Below are 19,460 nucleotides of genomic sequence, written 5' to 3'. Positions count from 1 at the left end.
AAACAAGATGAGCAAATGTATTTTAACAAAAATAATATAAGAAATAATAAAATACAATGAAATTTGACTATATATTTTACATATATAAACATTAAAATAAAGTTTTTAACACTGTCGGATATATTTTTGGTGCTGGTTGCACAGGCATGGTATGGTGGTGCTACAATAGTGAAATGTTGAAGAGCTAGCTATTGTATAAATGCAATAATAACTTAAAACTCCCCAGTGGAAAGAGGACAACGACCAAGATGATGATGATACACACAGCTTGAGATTTTAATTTTTTTTTTTAATTTTTTTGTAAATAAATCTTAGTGTGTTTCTTTTTTAAATTAAGACCCCACTGACAAGCATTTTTCTTTTAAACACTAAATTTAAAATACACACACATTATTCCATTATTTTATGAAAACAAAAGATATTATTTTGAGTTTTATACACTCCTAAATTAGCTAAAAATCACGATTTATTTTGTTTTTTCAAATTTAAATCAATATTGTTTTTCAAACAACTAATGACATGGATAAATAAATAAAAATAAATTTGTTTGCTGAAAACAGAAAAAAAAACATCAAATTTGAAAGTAAATTTTGTTTAACATTTAATTTCTCTTGGTGGTAGCAAATATTTATTATTTATTTGCCATAAAAAAACATTTACTTTGTTTTCACATTCAATTAGCTTTAAGTCAGGCAAAAAGTAAGTAACACTCATTATTATAATGATAAAAAAATTGCTAATATTGTTAAGAAATACCAAATTTTGCAACTGTGCAGAAAAACATACTAATTGACTACAAGGTGGGATATGGCAACTTCTTAGTTAAGGACAGAGAGAGAGAGAGAGAGAGAAACAGCTAGTGGCAATGTTTGCAAGGGTTGCCATTAGGAGGCTACCATATGTTATTGTTTTAAAACAGGGTTCCAGTGCTTATAATAAGCCTAAATAATAATCCTATTACATGAAAACTTCAAGTAGTATCATTTCCTTAGAAAACCAACAACTGTAAATTTATATTTATTATATTTTACTTTAATAATATTGTAAGACCAGCTTATATAATATGATCTTTAAGATTGTTCAAACAAGAAAAGACAGTAACATGATATTTTCCTAAACAATCTAACAATTGCATGTTTCATGCTCCAAATACTTCGGGTTTGTTATAGAAAAATTAAATCTCTAAAGCATGACATAAAACAATTTTATCTTTATATAAACCATATTTTATATTTAAAGAAAATTTCATGGCAAATAACAAAGTAATCAAATTTTAATTCATCAATATTATTTCATACTTATATACAAGGAAATAACTGAATAAATTTTGATTTAAAAAAAAATAAATGAGAAAGAAAAATATGTGGAAAACATGATTTACAAAAAAAATCTATAGTCTGGATAATAGACTAATCTATAGTCTGAACAATAGACTGGTCTATAGTCTGAACAATAGACTGGTCTATAGTCTGAACAATAGCCTGGTCTATAGTCTGAACAATAGACTGGTCTATAGTCTGAACAATAGACTGGTCTATAGTCTGAATAATAGACTGGTCTATAGTCTGAACAATAGACTGGTCTATAGTCTGAACAATAGACTGGTCTATAGTCTGAATAATAGACTGGTCTATAGTCTGAACAATAGACTGGTCTATAGTCTGAATAATAGACTGGTCTATAGTCTGAACAATAGACTGGTCTATAGTCTGAACAATAGACTGGTCTATAGTCTGAATAATAGACTGGTCTATAGTCTGAACAATAGACTGGTCTATAGTCTGAACAATAGACTGGTCTATAGTCTGAATAATAGACTGGTCTATAGTCTGAACAATAGACTGGTCTATAGTCTGAACAATAGACTGGTCTATAGTCTGAACAATAGACTGGTCTATAGTCTGAACAATAGACTGGTCTATAGTCTGAACAATAGACTGGTCTATAGTCTGAACAATAGACTGGTCTATAGTCTGAACAATAGACTGGTCTATAGTCTGAAAAAAAATCTGTAGTCTGAACAATTGACTGGTCTATAGTCTGAACAATAGACTGGTCTATAGTCTGAACAATAGACTGGTCTATAGTCTGAACAATAGACTGGTCTATAGTCTGAACAATAGACTGGTCTATAGTCTGAACAATAGACTGGTCTATAGTCTGAACAATAGACTGGTCTATAGTCTGAATAATAGACTTGTCCATAGTCTGAACAATAGACTGGTCTATAGTCTGAACAATAGACTGGTCTATAGTCTGAACAATAGACTGGTCTATAGTGTGAACACTAGACTGGTCCATAGTCTGAACAATAGACTGGTCTATAGTCTGAACAATAGACTGGTCTATAGTCTGAACAATAGACTGGTCTATAGTCTGTACAATAGACTGGTCCATAGTCTGAATAATAGACTGGTCTATAGTCTGGACAATAGACTGGTCTATAGTCTGAACAATAGACTGGTCTATAGTCTGAACAATAGACTGGCCTATAGTCTGAACAATAGACTGGTCTATAGTCTGAAAAATAGACTGGTCTAAAGTCTGGACAATAAACTGGTCTATAGTCTGGACAATATACCAGCCTATAGACTGGACAATAAAAAATAATGTTTTTTTTTTAGAAAATTGTCAGCCATTTTTATATTCTTAATTTACAAATAAAGCTCTTTATATTATTTTTCTAATATGTATTTCCTTTAAATATATTTATGGATTTCTAAAACTATGACCTGACCCCTTCAACATAATTCACCCACAAAATGGTGCTGTTAAAAAGTGTTACAATAAACTTTCAATAAAAATAATAATAAACAACAAGCTCAAAAAAAAACATGAACATAAATCGGAAATGTAATAAACTCCCTTAATAAATAATAAAAACCCAAAGAAAGAGATTTAACAAAAGAAAAAGTTTCTTTATATTTGACAAAAAAAAATAGCACAAATGACATAAAGAAAAATGACAACAAAAAAAAATAATATTTGGCTACATTGTATTTGACTCCTACAAGAAAAAAGAAGAAGAAAAAGAAGAGAGAAAGAAAATACATAAGTGTGGGTTGCTAAAAATAAAATGACAACACATTAAAATACAACAATAATCATAATACAACAACAGCAACAACAACAAAATGACAAAAAAACTCAAAGAGAAAGATATAACAAAAACAACAACCATTTGAAATGAAATAAATTGAAATCAATTTTTAAAGTAGAAAAAAATGAATGAAATGCTGCTGGTACACTTCAAAAATTTCAATTCATGAACAGAAATGAAACCTGGAAAACAAAGGAAACAGCATCCGCTGCATCTCTAAAAGTTAAATGAAAGATTTATGAAGAACATGATGATTTTACACAAATCTTTTTTTTTTTCTTAAATTAAAGTAACAAAGTAGTGGGCAAAGGAGGGGAGTCGGGCGTGCCATACTAAAAAGTGTGTGGTTATTGCTGGTGGTGATGGTGGCATCGTGTTAAAGCTGGGCACATTACATGACGTTAAGCATTAAAATGCCATAAATTATAATATTAAAAAGACAAAGAAAGACCAAAAAAAAAAAGTTCAATGTCAATTTTGAAAAACAAACAAGAATTGGTAAATTTTGAAGAAAAAAAAAATACACACGGGATAAATTTAAAGTTTATACAAGAACATGCCACTTAACATGTCTCTTTGGGGTGTTGCTTGGTGCTGGTGGTGGTAGAAAGTCATTAAATTAGAAACAACTGTTTTTAATTAGTTTTTAAATTGATTGACAAGGGACTTATTACTGCAGGAAGAAAGGTATTAAATAAAAATATTGGAACAAACAAAGGAATTTTAATACATATATAATTTTAAAATAAAAGTATTTATTGGTTTATAAAAATCATACAAAATTTTAAATTCCTTGAAGAAAACAGCTAAGGGAGTTACCACATGAGTTTTTGGCACTTAAAGGGTTAACAAAGGGGACTACACATAGAGTGGAAACTAGAAAAAAAACTCAAATAAAAAAATTAGTCAAAATCATCACGCATACGAGTGTTGTTTCTGTTTTCACATAGATTTTTTTACAAATACTTAGGTTTTTTACAACTGAGTTAGGTCTTTAATAAGAGAGTTTCCCATTTATATATGAAAGGAAGCATTGAGAATTATACATAGAGCCAAGACACTCTGTATTGTCAAACAAAAACATTGACAAACATGTTTTTTGTTGTTACAAGAGTTAGGTTTTTTACCATTACGTCTCGTCAGTATGTTATCCTGTGAAAAGGAAGATAGTGTTGCTTTATCGAGTTATTTTTGAAATAACTATCAACATTTGAAATGGAATATGTACAAAATACTAGCATACAAAAATAAAGTACATTTTAAGAGAATTAAACTCGACTTTACTTAAGAGTGGACGTTAGGTCTATCATAGACAAGTTAAAGTATACTTCTGACGCTGAAGTCGACTCTAAATATAAAACTAGCTGAAGTTGTTTTTAACTCGTTTAACAACAGCATCAGCTGTTCTTCGCCGAGTAAAAAAGTTCGTCACAAAGTAAAAAATGTTTAAGTTACAAGATATTGGTAGAGATTTTGCAATTATTGAACAGTTATCAATAAAATTAGTACCAAAATATCGTAATTATGATATTAATCTTATCTTTTCCATTTTTCCACAACAAACAACTTTCTTTCTTTAGATGTCCCGGTTACTTTTATTGTTTACGTTTTTTGGTTTTTTTTTAATTTTGTATGTCAGCTGTTCAGCGTTGATACTTGTCTGTTTTTTGTTGTATATTGTATGAAAACATTTTCTACATTTGCGGTGGCACCCAGTTAAAGTCGGTTCAATTTAAAACATACTTTAATTTTGACTATGGTTGCAAATTAAAGTTGATTTTAAAAAGAACCGACTTTAGTGTTTGACTATGATTATGGGCCAGTATGTTCAATCTACCTAAAATACTGGAAAAATAATAATAAAATCAGGAACAGCACCGTAAGTTTATAATCGACAAAAGGATCAGAAATATCCCAATACTTTTCATAGCGAAAGATCTTAAAGTGGCATGAATTACTGTCAGCAATGTTTTGAATAAGAATTTGTATAACAGAAGAAAACTTAACTAAAACCGAAAACTATATCGAAATAGAAAATTGCAAAAAAGTTTTAAAAAATATCAACTTTATTTGCAGTAAATACCTTTAAACAATTATTGCAACATGTGGCCTAGCGTTCTCAAGATGGAATATTATGATTTCATGGCTTGCCGCATATTCTTGGCGTTTTCGGCCAATTTTTCACTTCAATCGAATCAGTTGCGTTCGGTATAGGTTCCCTGTCATGGTCGGGTTAGATTTCAGCAGCTCATAATAGATAGGACACTTATGCTACCACCATTTACTGAGAATTACCTTAGCGCCATGGATATTTGGTTTTGAAGTCGATTCAGCTGATTCCCTGTGAAGTACTGGTCAGATTTCAGCAACCCATAAGAGTTAGGACCCTTTTGCTCCCACCAAATTCAGAGCATTACCTTAGCGCAATGGATATTTGGCTTTGGTGTCGATTCGGCTGGTTGGCCGAGCTTCACATAAGATCTCTTATGCTTCGGGTTATTGTAATGGATCAATTTTCCATCGCAAGCAATGATTCGCGTCAAAAATTAATTTCTTTTCAACTTTCAAACATAATTTCGGACATGCAAAATCATATGTCAAGGTCTCTCGGTTTCAATTCGTATGTTACCCAATTTCCCTGTTTTTGGATGAATCCTGCTGCTCGCAAACGTTTTGAAATTGCTGCTTGAGTTAGCTGCCAATGATTTTGCAAACTCTTTTTGAGTTTTACAACAATCTTCATGGAGTAATGCCTCCAATTCTTGGTCTTCAAACTTTTTTGGTTGGTCTGGACAATCTTTGTCTTCCGTGTGAAAATCACCACTTCTTAACAGCACAATCCGGCACGTTTTTTTTTTCAAATTAAAGAAGTAAAGCAAAACTTCCCGCATATGACGATTTGTTGGCACAAAATTCAACATTTTCAAAGCAAAAAAAAAAAATTTGTTGTTTAAACTTTAACTCCCTGCTACACCTGATAAATTTTTATCATGATAAATGTCAAAATGGTTGTCAAGATAAAATATTATCAGGTATAGTCCATATTTATTTGTATTATTGCTTCGTTATGACAAAGTTGTCAAGACAATTTTGTCTGGACAACAATATATTTGTCTAGTATAGACAGTGGGTAATGTTCAATAACTAAAATGACAGAAATGCACCCTTCAAAATGACATAAATTATTAAAAACAAAAACCGCGTTCAAAAGATAATTACACCCAATACAAAGCAACTAGTGAATGAACAATGGACGTTGAAGATCACCAACACAACGATCTAACTACGATTCAAGACTAGGAAGCCAATATTTCTAACGTAACCAGCTAGATATCGGCAGCAATGCTGGAAAGAGTAACCGAAAAGCGGCAGCCAACATTTAAATTAAATTATCTTTAAAAACTACATTTCAGAGATTAATCTTTCCATTATATAATCCTATTGTTGCTAATTGATTAGTTTTCTTTAGATCAGCAGTTCCTAGCAAAATTTTACAATTTGTGAAAATTGTTAAACAATATAAAAGAAAATCTATTAAATAAAGATAAAACAAGAAATAAAAAACTGTTACATCACTGAGTTTAGTAATATTTTTTTCATAATTTCCATTTTAGATTTATTTTCGTTCAATAATAATCCATTAATCCATGTTAATCGGTCACTAAAGCAGTAAAATAAAGCTAACAGAAAAAAATTACAATTTCTGTTTCGTAATCACGCTTACAGATAGCTAGACTTACAACAGAAATAAATAAATAAATAAATAAATAAATAATCATACAATTACTGACTTTTATATTATATCTCAAATTTAACATCTTTGTCTTTATCTACTCTGTTTTAGTAATGCCTCTAGATTCATTTTCCAATCCTGTTTACATTTTTACTTAATTATTTAAATAAAACTAAACATTTTATATCCTTCTACTTCTTCTACTAATCAGTAGTACCTTTTGTTCACTAAGTCCTTTATTTTCCATCTATGTGCTCATTTTTATTGCTACTTGTTTATCTAGTACTAAATTTTCCATCTATGTTTACATTAGCACTTGATTAAAAAGGCCACTTATTTACTTAGTACTACTTTTTGCATCTCTGTCTCCAGCATTGCTCATTTAGTATTGCCACTGGTTTGCACAATCTAAGTGTTGCCAATTGTGTGATTTTACAGCAACATTGCTGTTTTCACTGCTTTAGCTCAACAATTCTCTGCAAAAATTTATGAATTTATGAAAGAAAAGAAAATCAATTAAATAAAGAAATCAAGAAATACTGAAACATAAATAAAAAACTGTTACATCATACAGTTTTGTAATATTTATTTCTAATTTTCATTTTGTTTTTATTTTCGTAAAAAAAAAACATTTCTTTCTCATCTTCTATTTCAATAAGTCATTATGTTAATCAGTCACTAAAGCAGTAAAAAACAGCTAAAAGAAAAATATATTTTTTTATTTTAAACATTATAAAGATAGATAGACCTATAGATAAACTTTAAATGATTGACGTTTATGTAGTTTTGTAAAGCTGTTTCATTCACATGGTGACCCATTATTACTCAAGTTTGCTTTAACTTTGAAATGCAACATGAAAATGACTCGTTGTCAAGCACAGCTTCATAAATATAATCAACGGTATTTTAAGATGGCAATTTAAAATTGATTATTGTTTTCTGGCATTATATAATATTTAAAGTTTTCCCCTTATTTTTTCATTTCTTAAATATTTCTTTCTTTGATTATGTTTATTAGGCACGCAGCAATTTAGCTGCATATATGTCTTTAAATGGTCATTTTATTTCCCATCAATTTGCTTTATAATCAATTTATATCAATAAAACTTTATTAAATATTTATAACAAAATAAAAGCCACTTAATGAAATCACTTCAATTCAATACTTGTTTGCATGTTGAAGATGATTAAAAAAAGTTGTTTAATTTAGATTATGAGTGTTAAGCATACAAAAACATAAAATTCATGTTGGCAATGCCAAAAAACCATAGATAATTTGATAAAAACCACCAAAAAAAAATACAGCTAAAGTTATAAATAAATATTTTTATTAATGGCCAGTTGATTTTATGTAAAAATGTGTTGTGTTGGGATTGTGTACACAGTTGTTTAGCATAAATTAATCTTCTTTATTCTTTGTTCTTTTTATTGTTTAATCATGAATATATTATCTACAGGTAGCGAGTAGAGGAATGGGTTACATTTGGCTCAAATTTTCATATGGTCCTGTGGCGCAATGGATAACGCGTCTGACTACGGATCAGAAGATTCCAGGTTCGACTCCTGGCAGGATCGCAGTTTAATTTTTTATTTTTTTTTTTAATAATTTTGTGCTTTAATTTATTTTAAATTTATTAAAATGATTTTTACGTAAATTAAATAAAGAATTTATTAGATTTTAATATATTTTTGAAATAATTTTTATTTATTTTAGTATAAAACCCATTTAAATCATTTACAATTTATGTACGGTCCTGTGGCGCAATGGATAACGCGTCTGACTACGGATCAGAAGATTCCAGGTTCGACTCCTGGCAGGATCGAAGTTTCTTTTTTTTATTTAGAATGCTTAATCCAAAAAATCTATAAATTCTAGCAAATAAATAGCTTTGTGAAGATCTAGAAAGGTTTTCATTATAGAAAAAAATACATGTAAAATAATTTGAGGAATTAAACGCTTTTCAATTTAATCCCCTAAATAATTCCGGATCTTTTTACTTATAGGGGATTTGCAATAGATGGCGTATCTTTTGAACTTATATGTCATTTCAATTTAATCCCCTAAATAATTCCGGATCTTTTTACTTATAGGGGATTTGCAATAGATGGCGTATCTTTTGAACTTATATGTCATTTTGAAGGGTACATATCTGTCATTTATTATCACCAGGGAAACCAAAATATGCAAATGCATATTTTTTCTGGTGGGTCTAATGAGCACATGGATAAGATATTTACACATTTCAGAACTATTTAAGAATTTTGGCATCGATTTGTTAGTGCATATTTTTGCATATTTTACCCTTAAATTCATATTTTTGCATATATTTGTTTTAAGAGCATATTTATGTCATATTTAGAGCATATTTAACTGTTTAATAGCATATTTTGACTTTATCAAAAAATTAATTTAAAAAAAAAAATTAAATTTAAAAAATTTAAAAAAACAATTCGAAAATTTTTTTTTTTCCAAAAAATGAATAAATTTTTTATTTTGAAGATTAATTTGTTGAAGGGTATATAAGATTCGGCACAGCCGAATATAGCTCTCTTACTTGTTTTAATATAAAATAAGCACTATTTTAATAATAGTGCCATCTAAATATCAAATTTTAGTTCTAATTCAAACTTAACCGTTCTAAGTGTTAAAGAAATATTGTATTTTAAATTTGCTCCTGTAACATCAGTTGATGTCAAAAGAACATTTTCTATTTATAAAAATGTTTTCAGATCCAATAGACAACGATTTTTATGTGAAAATTTAAGTAAATTTTTTTTGGTTAAAAATTATGTAAAAGTTTGTTTTTTTAAGAGCATATTTTTAAAATTTTAAGAGCATATTTTAAAGTTTTTACTGCATATTTAAAGCGCTTAAAACGCTTTTTTTAGAGCATATTTCTGGTTTCCCTGATTATCACAAAGTTATTAAACATTATAGTGTAGACAACAATTTTTTTTTTTTGCTTTGAAAATGTCGAATTTTGTACCAACAAAGCTTCATATCCCGGAAGTTTTGCTTTACTTCTCTAATTTGAAGACAAAAGAGGATATCATACGAATTGAAGCAGAGAGTACTTGAAAGACGAGTTTGTATATCTGAAAAAAAAAATAATTTTTGCAAAGAATCAATACTTGCGATGAAATATTTGTTCATTACGATAACCCGAAGCGAATCGTGAATGTGAAGCCCTTACAACCAGCCGAATCTACACCAAAGCTAAATATCCATGGCGCTAAGGTATTTGTTGGTACCAATCTATTATGAGCTGCTGAAATCGGGCCAGTTCATCACAGGAAACCAGTACCGAACACCACCGATTCGTTGGAAGCGAGCGCCCAGAATATGAGGTCATACATGAAACCGTAATATTTCATCATTATTCTAACAGATCTCATGGTCCTGTGGCGCAATGGATAACGCGTCTGACTACGGATCAGAAGATTCCAGGTTCGACTCCTGGCAGGATCGCAGCATAACTTTTTTTATGCATTTTTTATTTAAATTTGTATTGGAAACCTTATAATTATTCCAATTTGAAGCTATAAATATAAAATTTGTTTTAAAAATTTAACATTTATACACCAAAAACCAAGAATTAAGTCATTTTTGAAATGCTATATTGCCAAATTTCACATTTGCAATATGCAGAGTTGTATTTTGTTCTTTCATAAGCATAAATTTATGCATTTCGGATTAGCTGCTGATACACGGTCCTGTGGCGCAATGGATAACGCGTCTGACTACGGATCAGAAGATTCCAGGTTCGACTCCTGGCAGGATCGAAGCTATTTTTTTACAATAAATTCCATATCGCCGGATCTTCTACGATTATGTTTCTCAGTAGAGATTTTTATTACAGATAAACTTGTAATTCAAACCTTAGAGGGTCGATTTTCTTTAATGAACACGATTTTAGGTATTAAAATCTCATTGGTGTATCTGTCAGCCTAAAACCCTATTTCTCTATGTCAACAATCTTTCTCTATCGACAATTGCACTAGTTAAAATATCGACAACTTTCCTTTAAGCGTTGGCATTCCCTGTAGGGGATGTGGCTTAGAATTGTTCCGTGATTGAAATTCAAAGTCCATAGAGAAAAGTTATTAAGTCTTTGAGGCATAATATTAAATCAGTTTGTAATTATGTATTAATACAGATTTATCTAAAGTACTAAAAGTACTAATCTATTTGTAAAATTCCGGGTTTCACATCTAAGAGATATAAACTTTTATTTTCATAGACAAAGTTATCAACTCTTTGGTGTACTATTAAAGTAATAATCTTTGGATTATCATATGGTCCTGTGGCGCAATGGATAACGCGTCTGACTACGGATCAGAAGATTCCAGGTTCGACTCCTGGCAGGATCGCAGAATATTTTTTTTATTAATTTTATGTTCTAATTTATTTTATTTTAAATTTATTAAAATTATTCTTAAGTTAATTAAGTAAAGAAATATTTTTGTTTGCGTTTAATTCAAAAGTTATTTTTAGTATAAAATCCAGGTAAATCATTTAGAATTTATGTACGGTCCTGTGGCGCAATGGATAACGCGTCTGACTACGGATCAGAAGATTCCAGGTTCGACTCCTGGCAGGATCGCAGAACATTTTTTTTTATTAATTTTATGTTCTAATTTATTTTATTTTAAATTTATTAAAATTATTCTTAAGTTAATTAAGTAAAGAAATATTTTTTTTTTGCGTTTAATTCAAAAGTTATTTTTAGTATAAAATCCAAGTAAATCATTTAGAATTTATGTACGGTCCTGTGGCGCAATGGATAACGCGTCTGACTACGGATCAGAAGATTCCAGGTTCGACTCCTGGCAGGATCGAAGTCAGTTTTTTTGTATTCTTTTATTAATTGTTCTTTTAATAGGAATTAAAATTACAATTGTTGTAATTTATTACAATTTAGTTTTGTATGTTTGTTCTTAATTAATTTTATTAAATAATTTGTTTCTATTTTGTTTGGTTTTATTATAAAACCCAAATTTAACCTTCAGAGTTCATGTACGGTCCTGTGGCGCAATGGATAACGCGTCTGACTACGGATCAGAAGATTCCAGGTTCGACTCCTGGCAGGATCGAAGAAATTTTTGATTTTTAGAATGATAACATACCAAATCGAATCAGTTTTAAGATCCACCAGATTTACTTAAAATCGGAGTAATAAAAATTCTTGGTACTAGAAAGTTTTATATACAAATTGAACCCGTAAACAAGATTCGAAACTGTCACTATATAATACAATCTCTCATGTGAAAAATGTCTTTCATAGAAATTACTACAAGAGATTTTGAAGCAGAATTTATGAATTTTCGATATTACTGGTTAATAAATCTTTAAAATATATACAGTTTAAAATTCGTTATGCTATATTTAAGTAACATATGGTTAGCTTAGTGTGCAAACGTGTTAAGTCCACTTTTTATGAAAAATGAGATTTTAATACAAAAAGACCAACAAATGGATTATCTTAACTAAGACTTATTTATCACTATAATTCACACCAAATCTATATATATAAAAATTAAATGGTCCGTGTTGGCTGATTTTTTTTTGTATTCGATTCGAAATTTTCAGGAGACGGTTTGTAAAGGAAAAAATTCAAACATTCCTTGTAAAACTCGAAAATTTTTTATTTTTTTGAGTCCAGTCAACTGTAGTAAAAAAGCTCCCTAAAGTATGCAATACAAATTTAGATATTATATTTGCAAATAAATAAGAACAGGCAGATGTATGTGGGTTGGAGAAACTTGAAGAACTAACATTAGTACTAATTGACAGATTTCATAAATATTTAAAGCCAAGGATTCTAGAACGTTCTTTGTGTCTCTTGTAAAATTTATAAAAAGCGACTTAGCACATTTGCACACTAAGCTAAAGTTACGTCAGCCCAACGTACTTCTTTTAAAACATAAGGAAAACTTATTTTGTCTTCACCATGATGGAACTTTAAAAGATCAAAATCTATTTTATCAAATTTTTATCTCTTTAAGGGGTCCTGTGGCGCAATGGATAACGCGTCTGACTACGGATCAGAAGATTCCAGGTTCGACTCCTGGCAGGATCGAAAATTCCTTTTTTTAACAATAGTCAACGATGTTAACAGTAGCAATAATTTGATGCCAACTGTTACATGCATGTTTGTGGCACTGTTTAAGAATAAATTACCACTTTCTTTGGTAATTTACTCTTAAAAAATACCTCAAATATAATCGTTTTATATTCTGCTTCATAATTTATTTGTTTTACATAAATAACTTTTATTAAACGATTATCGAAAGTGTGTATCAGTATTACAAATACTTAACAAGAACAGATATGTTAATGTATACATAAGAATAATAATTATAACATATGTTTCTTGTTGTAAAATATGTTTGTTTTATGTTAATTTTATTTATTTAAATTCTTTATCTAAATTTATTTATAATTTGGATAAATTTAAAAAATATCTATAAGCTGAAATTCATATGGTCCTGTGGCGCAATGGATAACGCGTCTGACTACGGATCAGAAGATTCCAGGTTCGACTCCTGGCAGGATCGCAGAACTTTTTTATTTGGAAAAATATTTAAAATTTTTTAAGAATATTTAAGAAGATCAATTAAGTAATGAATATGTAAATAAATAAATTCTGAAAATGTTTTATTTGCAGCTGAATTATTTCTATTTTTTTTGTAGTTTTATTATAAAACCCAAATGTAGCGTTCAGAATTCATGTACGGTCCTGTGGCGCAATGGATAACGCGTCTGACTACGGATCAGAAGATTCCAGGTTCGACTCCTGGCAGGATCGCAGTAATTTATTTTTTTATAAATTACCGGGTTTTTATGAAAATTTTCAAAAATTAGAGATTATTATGTAAAAAATTAATGATAAATTATTGAAATTTCATAAATTAATACTTATTGCGTAAAATTGCAAAATGCCTTGTTGCCAAAATTCATGTAAACTGTAATAATTTATTATATACAAATATATTTATGGGCAAACATTTCCTTTCTAACGATGTGTAATACAACATTATGTAAAAAACATTTGACCCCTAGAGGACATAGGGTCCTGTGGCGCAATGGATAACGCGTCTGACTACGGATCAGAAGATTCCAGGTTCGACTCCTGGCAGGATCGAAGTTTCTTTTTTACATAAAAATAATAGTTATAAATTTAATATTAAACACATTTAAATGTCGCTGTCATTTAAGGCAATTTTTAGCATAATTACAATAATATATACAAACTGCTATGTTGCCAGATTTCTGTTAAAAGGGAAGTTATTGGAAACTTAACATAGAGAAAGATAATTTACAAATATATACTTTTGTTATTTCAAAGAACTTCTTAAAATGTTTAAAACTTTTTAAATTATGTTCAAAAATTTAAATTCTTAATTTCAGTTAAAAATGATTACAAAATATTATGATCAATAGAAATTTCTCAGAGAATATTTATAATGTAGATATACACGGTCCTGTGGCGCAATGGATAACGCGTCTGACTACGGATCAGAAGATTCCAGGTTCGACTCCTGGCAGGATCGCAGAATTATTTTTTTTATTTCCCAGTTACAATAATATAATATTTAAGTAAATATGATTTTATATTCTAGTATTTATAATGATTCTCAATTATATTTAAATTTTTCTGACAAACAAACAATTCCTATTTATTGTGAATTAAGCTATGCTGCCAAATTTCACTTTTGCAATATATATAAGAAAAATGGCAGAGTTGTATTTTCAAGCTGGGATCAGTCATCAAGTCACTTTATTTGATGATAGTTTATGCAAAAGAAATTCATACATTTAATTATGTGTAACTTTTAATTTGTCGAAATTATGTGGTCCTGTGGCGCAATGGATAACGCGTCTGACTACGGATCAGAAGATTCCAGGTTCGACTCCTGGCAGGATCGAAGAACTATTTTTATTATTTGCTATTAGCACAATATATATGTAAACATATTCTATTAGCTTTATTTCTGGAGTTATTTGCTATAAATGCTATGTTGCCAAATTTCTCATTTGCCAAATATCAATAGCAGGGTTGTATTTATGTACTATTCAAAGTCATGATCTTATTTTGAGAGGATTATTTTATAATAAATAAATATTTCACATGAAATATGTTCCTTTTTCCCATTTTTCGTTCATTATCTTTGTTCTAGTGAAAAAATTCCCCATTCCATTTTTATATGAAATTTTGTAAACAATAAACAGCTATTACGAACAAAATGAACTATTGTGAATGAAAAGTTCATGGGAATATCAATTTTCCCTTCCAGGGAAATGGATATTTCATGGAAACATAAATTTCACATGTTATTGCCGATAGGGTGAATATTGTTTCAAATTCTATATGGTCCTGTGGCGCAATGGATAACGCGTCTGACTACGGATCAGAAGATTCCAGGTTCGACTCCTGGCAGGATCGCAGACCATTTTTTTTCTTAATAGATTAAAAAACACTTTGTTTAAACTAGGTTTCATTTTAATTTTAATAGGTTTATATAAAATCTAATAAAATAATGTAAAAAAAATATGAAATTATCAACAATTTAATTTCTAAGGTGCAAAATGCTAGGTTGCCAAATTGCACTATTGCAAAATTTGTCTTACAGAGTTGTATTTCAGAGTTATGATGACTCATGATCGTTGTGATAAAAAATTAAATAGAATAGGAAACATTTATATACAACTTTTGTTTTGGTAATGCAACACGGTCCTGTGGCGCAATGGATAACGCGTCTGACTACGGATCAGAAGATTCCAGGTTCGACTCCTGGCAGGATCGAAGAAAGTTTTTTATTTTATATGTTTTTAATTCTTAAATTGAGTGATATCAAACGACCGATATAACAAATACTTGACAAATTTCATGTTGTGAAAATCGTAAGATTTTGGACATTGAAACATCTCTGTTTAGTTGAAAGTAAAACGAGTACAGAATATCAAAATATGTGAATTATTTTTAAAAATGAAAACGTTACTGAGATTCGGTTTAGAGAAAATTTTTTTATTAAGAATTGTTTAATATGTTATGTGTGTGAAGCTAGATTCCTATTTAATTTAGTAAAGACACAAACCACATTTTGTACCAGAGATAATATTACATTCTTATCATACTAGTGAAATAATCGCCCCTATCGACAATAACATGTGAAATTTATTTTCCCATATGAAGTATCAATTTCCCTCGAAGGCAAAATTGCTACCGTGATATTCCCATGAACTTTTCATTCACAATAGTTGATTTTCCATACAAAAATTTCACTTGAACAAAATGACATGTTGCCAAATTGCAAAAAAAAACAATTGCATAGTTGCATTTCTGTTATATTATATTTTCCCTGTTGACGTTGTACGGTCCTGTGGCGCAATGGATAACGCGTCTGACTACGGATCAGAAGATTCCAGGTTCGACTCCTGGCAGGATCGAAGAAAAATTTTTTTATATAACTTCTATAAAAAAAAATAATTCTATTTAAACAGAATTGTAATTGCTTTTATTATATGTATTCAAAAAATAAAGATAGTTTTAAGTAAATATATTGTAACAGTAAATAATATGGTCTTGTGGCGCAATGGATAACGCGTCTGACTACGGATCAGAAGATTCCAGGTTCGACTCCTGGCAAGATCGAAGATTTTTTTTTATTTAACTTAAATTTACTGGCAATTTTTTTGAAATTACAAGATGTTAAAATTGTTTTGAAGCAATCTTAAAAGTTCAAATAATTACGTATTTGTAATTGATTATAATCAATTGCCAAACAAATTTACTTCTTGTTAGATTATTTCTATTTAAGATTCTCTATTGATATTTCTATTATTAGCCTGACCTCCTATTACCTATATGTATTTAAAATTTGTCTATAAATTTATTCATATATTTTTTTTTTCTTTATTCTTTTGTGATAAACCTTGTCTTTAAGGAAATGGCACGCTGGTGTTTGCTGCGGCTGTAGCTCGCCGGAAATGAGGGGGTTGTTTTTCCTTGGGTTTTCACAATTATAAGTTCGTGCCATCATAAAAGAACAAAAGACCGGACAAGACATAGTAGGAACCACCATACATTAAACGGACGGACATATATTGTTGTTATGCACCAACAACAAATTCAACATGGCAGGACTAGAGTGCACAGGATTAGGTGACATGTTCCTGGATAGGCTGCCCTCCCACTATGACATGTTTCAGTCATCCTTGACATCATTCTGGCCTACTGAAAGATTGATTTTCTAAATGATGTCCCTAAATAATAAACTCACCAAAAACTATATTTGACCAAGCTACATTTCAACCAAAATAATAACTTTTAGCACATAATTTACAAATTACACAAGTTTATTAACAAAAATTATTTTTAACATAATACATTAATAATTTAATTAGTATTACAAAAGAAATAATTTAGTTTCATTCATAATATTTTAACAAATTTATGAACATTTAACAATATACATATAATACAAGAATTTTAACAATAATATAAAATATTAACAATAATACAAAATATTAACAATTTATATACGTATGTATATATAACATTATATTAAAAAAACCATTAATAGAAAATAAATAATATATTAGATTGAGATGTTTTTGTTTTTTTTTTCTGTTATTATTATTAATTTATTATTGGTTTATCATGTTATTAATTTTATAGTTAATTTATTATTTATTAATTAAAATAAAAAATATTATAGTTAGATTATATATATCAAGTTGTATTTTATTTTGTTATTATTAAGTTTCTCATAAGTTATGTTTTATTCGATTTATTTTAAATTATTTCATCATTTAAGTATTTGTTATGCTATTTATGTTATTTATTTAATTACTTTATTGATTTATTATGTTTATCTTTGATTATTTTATTTCTTTTGTTTTATTTATTTTATTTATTTTATTTATTAGTTTTAATTAATTTTGTTTAAATATTTTAAATACTCATTTAGATTATTTTATAGTATCATTTAATTCAGTTTAAACAACTTACTTAATTCATATTTTTTTTTTTTTTATCTTTATTTGAATATTTGATTCAATATTTACTCAACGAATTTACACAAACGAGACAAAATTCAATAATTATTCTGAATTTAAAATAAGATTATTAAATTTATCTGATCAAGTTATAATTTAATTTACGTTGTAAATTTGAAATTTTTGAATCAAATATTTATAAGACTCTAATTTGAAAACAGTATATGTTAGTTAGAATATATATATTACTGTACTTTATTAGAAATATATACATATATATATAATATTTAGAGCATATATATATATATATATTTTTATTTTAATAATTTAGGTTAGTTTTTTTTTTTTTTTCTTTTATAAATTTTATCCAAAAATTTATAAAAAAAAAATGTTTTATGTGGTTAGTTTTATAGGTTTATTTGTATTAAATTAAAATTATAATCGTTAAAGCTTAATGGTTAATTAGTTTTTTTGAACTATTTTAACTATTTTAATTATTATAACTTTATGAAAATAGTAAGAAAAATGATAATAAAAGTAGTAAATAAATATATTAATGTTATAATTTTAGTTTCTTATTTAATTTTATGCATATATATATAAAATATATAAATTTGGACAAACAATTAGTTGCATTTAACACACAGTTTATTTAGGTCATGTGAAAGTCGAATGTCAATTACATCACGTGTGACATGTGAAGGTCACCTTTCAATAACGGTCTATTTTTTTTTTATTGGTGTTGTAACGGTTTTTTTTTTTTTTATAATATTGAAATTTAGATTTTTGGTTTTTTTTTTTTCTTAGTTTTTTTTTCTTTAGTTTGTACTTATCTTACAAAACAAGTGTATGCTGCTGGTGTTCCCCGTGCTGGATTTCTTTTGTTATGCAGGTTCTTGTCCCTGATGCTATAATTTGGTGCTATAATTTGATAGCGTGGTGATTTTTACTAGGGTTAGGGCTCACACTAGTTGTTTTTTTTTTCTTGAAGTCTTCAAAATTTCAAACACAGATGGCTCTGCTACGACTCCCTATTATAATGTATATAAACCACTGTTAAACAAAAGTGTTTATACATTCATAACAAAAGGCATTTTAACGTTCTTACCAACCCGCAATATCACAATGTATGGTTATGTTTTAACTTTAAGTTAAAGTGACAGTTTTAATAAATATAATTATCTTAACTGACAATATAACTATAAGTTAACACATAACAAGAATTCGCGTTAATGGGGGTTACATGTTTGAATTTTATACTTTAATAAATAGGTAATATTAGTAAAGTATAAAATAGACATAAAAGAAAATTAAAATTACTTTTTATTTATAAGGATTAAGCTAAAGGTTTCCCTTATTATTCTTACCTCAGATAGTATATACACTGATAAGAAGTTATAAAAAAAAACACGGATAATAAATTACGTCTAATTATTTATAATTAATTAATTTTCTTGGTAAAAAAAAAGAACCACCGATTTACAATAAGTCCTTCTGCCTTAATGACTTCAATTAGACTCCAACGTGCAGATAATGATCACCATCCCCATCGTCAGTCTCCTTACCTTCGGGTTTTCGTCGGTTCTTTTCAAATTTGTAATGTCATTCGATTCATTGTTGAATCT

General features: G+C 28.5%; 1 protein-coding gene and 18 non-coding genes across 20 annotated transcripts in view; 18 read left to right on the top strand and 1 right to left on the bottom strand.

Moving 5' to 3' along the window:
* CdGAPr (GTPase-activating protein CdGAPr) overlaps positions 1 to 19,460 on the bottom strand; it is a 174,109-nt gene that overhangs the window by 139,685 nt on the left and 14,964 nt on the right. The gene's annotated exons all lie outside the window — the stretch shown is intronic.
* On the top strand, positions 8,336 to 8,408 carry TRNAR-ACG (transfer RNA arginine (anticodon ACG)). The gene has a single exon. It is a non-coding gene; the product is annotated as a tRNA-Arg (tRNA).
* Positions 8,584 to 8,656, top strand: TRNAR-ACG (transfer RNA arginine (anticodon ACG)). Its single transcript has one exon. It is a non-coding gene; the product is annotated as a tRNA-Arg (tRNA).
* On the top strand, positions 10,230 to 10,302 carry TRNAR-ACG (transfer RNA arginine (anticodon ACG)). The gene has a single exon. It is a non-coding gene; the product is annotated as a tRNA-Arg (tRNA).
* TRNAR-ACG (transfer RNA arginine (anticodon ACG)) lies at positions 10,544 to 10,616 on the top strand. The gene has a single exon. It is a non-coding gene; the product is annotated as a tRNA-Arg (tRNA).
* On the top strand, positions 11,132 to 11,204 carry TRNAR-ACG (transfer RNA arginine (anticodon ACG)). Its single transcript has one exon. It is a non-coding gene; the product is annotated as a tRNA-Arg (tRNA).
* On the top strand, positions 11,365 to 11,437 carry TRNAR-ACG (transfer RNA arginine (anticodon ACG)). Its single transcript has one exon. It is a non-coding gene; the product is annotated as a tRNA-Arg (tRNA).
* On the top strand, positions 11,600 to 11,672 carry TRNAR-ACG (transfer RNA arginine (anticodon ACG)). The gene has a single exon. It is a non-coding gene; the product is annotated as a tRNA-Arg (tRNA).
* On the top strand, positions 11,855 to 11,927 carry TRNAR-ACG (transfer RNA arginine (anticodon ACG)). Its single transcript has one exon. It is a non-coding gene; the product is annotated as a tRNA-Arg (tRNA).
* On the top strand, positions 12,841 to 12,913 carry TRNAR-ACG (transfer RNA arginine (anticodon ACG)). Its single transcript has one exon. It is a non-coding gene; the product is annotated as a tRNA-Arg (tRNA).
* TRNAR-ACG (transfer RNA arginine (anticodon ACG)) lies at positions 13,319 to 13,391 on the top strand. The gene has a single exon. It is a non-coding gene; the product is annotated as a tRNA-Arg (tRNA).
* TRNAR-ACG (transfer RNA arginine (anticodon ACG)) lies at positions 13,570 to 13,642 on the top strand. Its single transcript has one exon. It is a non-coding gene; the product is annotated as a tRNA-Arg (tRNA).
* On the top strand, positions 13,906 to 13,978 carry TRNAR-ACG (transfer RNA arginine (anticodon ACG)). The gene has a single exon. It is a non-coding gene; the product is annotated as a tRNA-Arg (tRNA).
* Positions 14,315 to 14,387, top strand: TRNAR-ACG (transfer RNA arginine (anticodon ACG)). Its single transcript has one exon. It is a non-coding gene; the product is annotated as a tRNA-Arg (tRNA).
* On the top strand, positions 14,690 to 14,762 carry TRNAR-ACG (transfer RNA arginine (anticodon ACG)). The gene has a single exon. It is a non-coding gene; the product is annotated as a tRNA-Arg (tRNA).
* TRNAR-ACG (transfer RNA arginine (anticodon ACG)) lies at positions 15,208 to 15,280 on the top strand. The gene has a single exon. It is a non-coding gene; the product is annotated as a tRNA-Arg (tRNA).
* Positions 15,568 to 15,640, top strand: TRNAR-ACG (transfer RNA arginine (anticodon ACG)). Its single transcript has one exon. It is a non-coding gene; the product is annotated as a tRNA-Arg (tRNA).
* Positions 16,212 to 16,284, top strand: TRNAR-ACG (transfer RNA arginine (anticodon ACG)). The gene has a single exon. It is a non-coding gene; the product is annotated as a tRNA-Arg (tRNA).
* On the top strand, positions 16,417 to 16,489 carry TRNAR-ACG (transfer RNA arginine (anticodon ACG)). Its single transcript has one exon. It is a non-coding gene; the product is annotated as a tRNA-Arg (tRNA).

Source organism: Calliphora vicina, chromosome 2, assembly GCF_958450345.1.
Source record: "Calliphora vicina chromosome 2, idCalVici1.1, whole genome shotgun sequence".
Classification (NCBI taxonomy): Eukaryota; Metazoa; Arthropoda; class Insecta; order Diptera; family Calliphoridae; genus Calliphora; species Calliphora vicina.
Note: the sequence above shows the minus strand (reverse complement) of the source record. Positions and strands in the feature narration are given on the sequence as shown.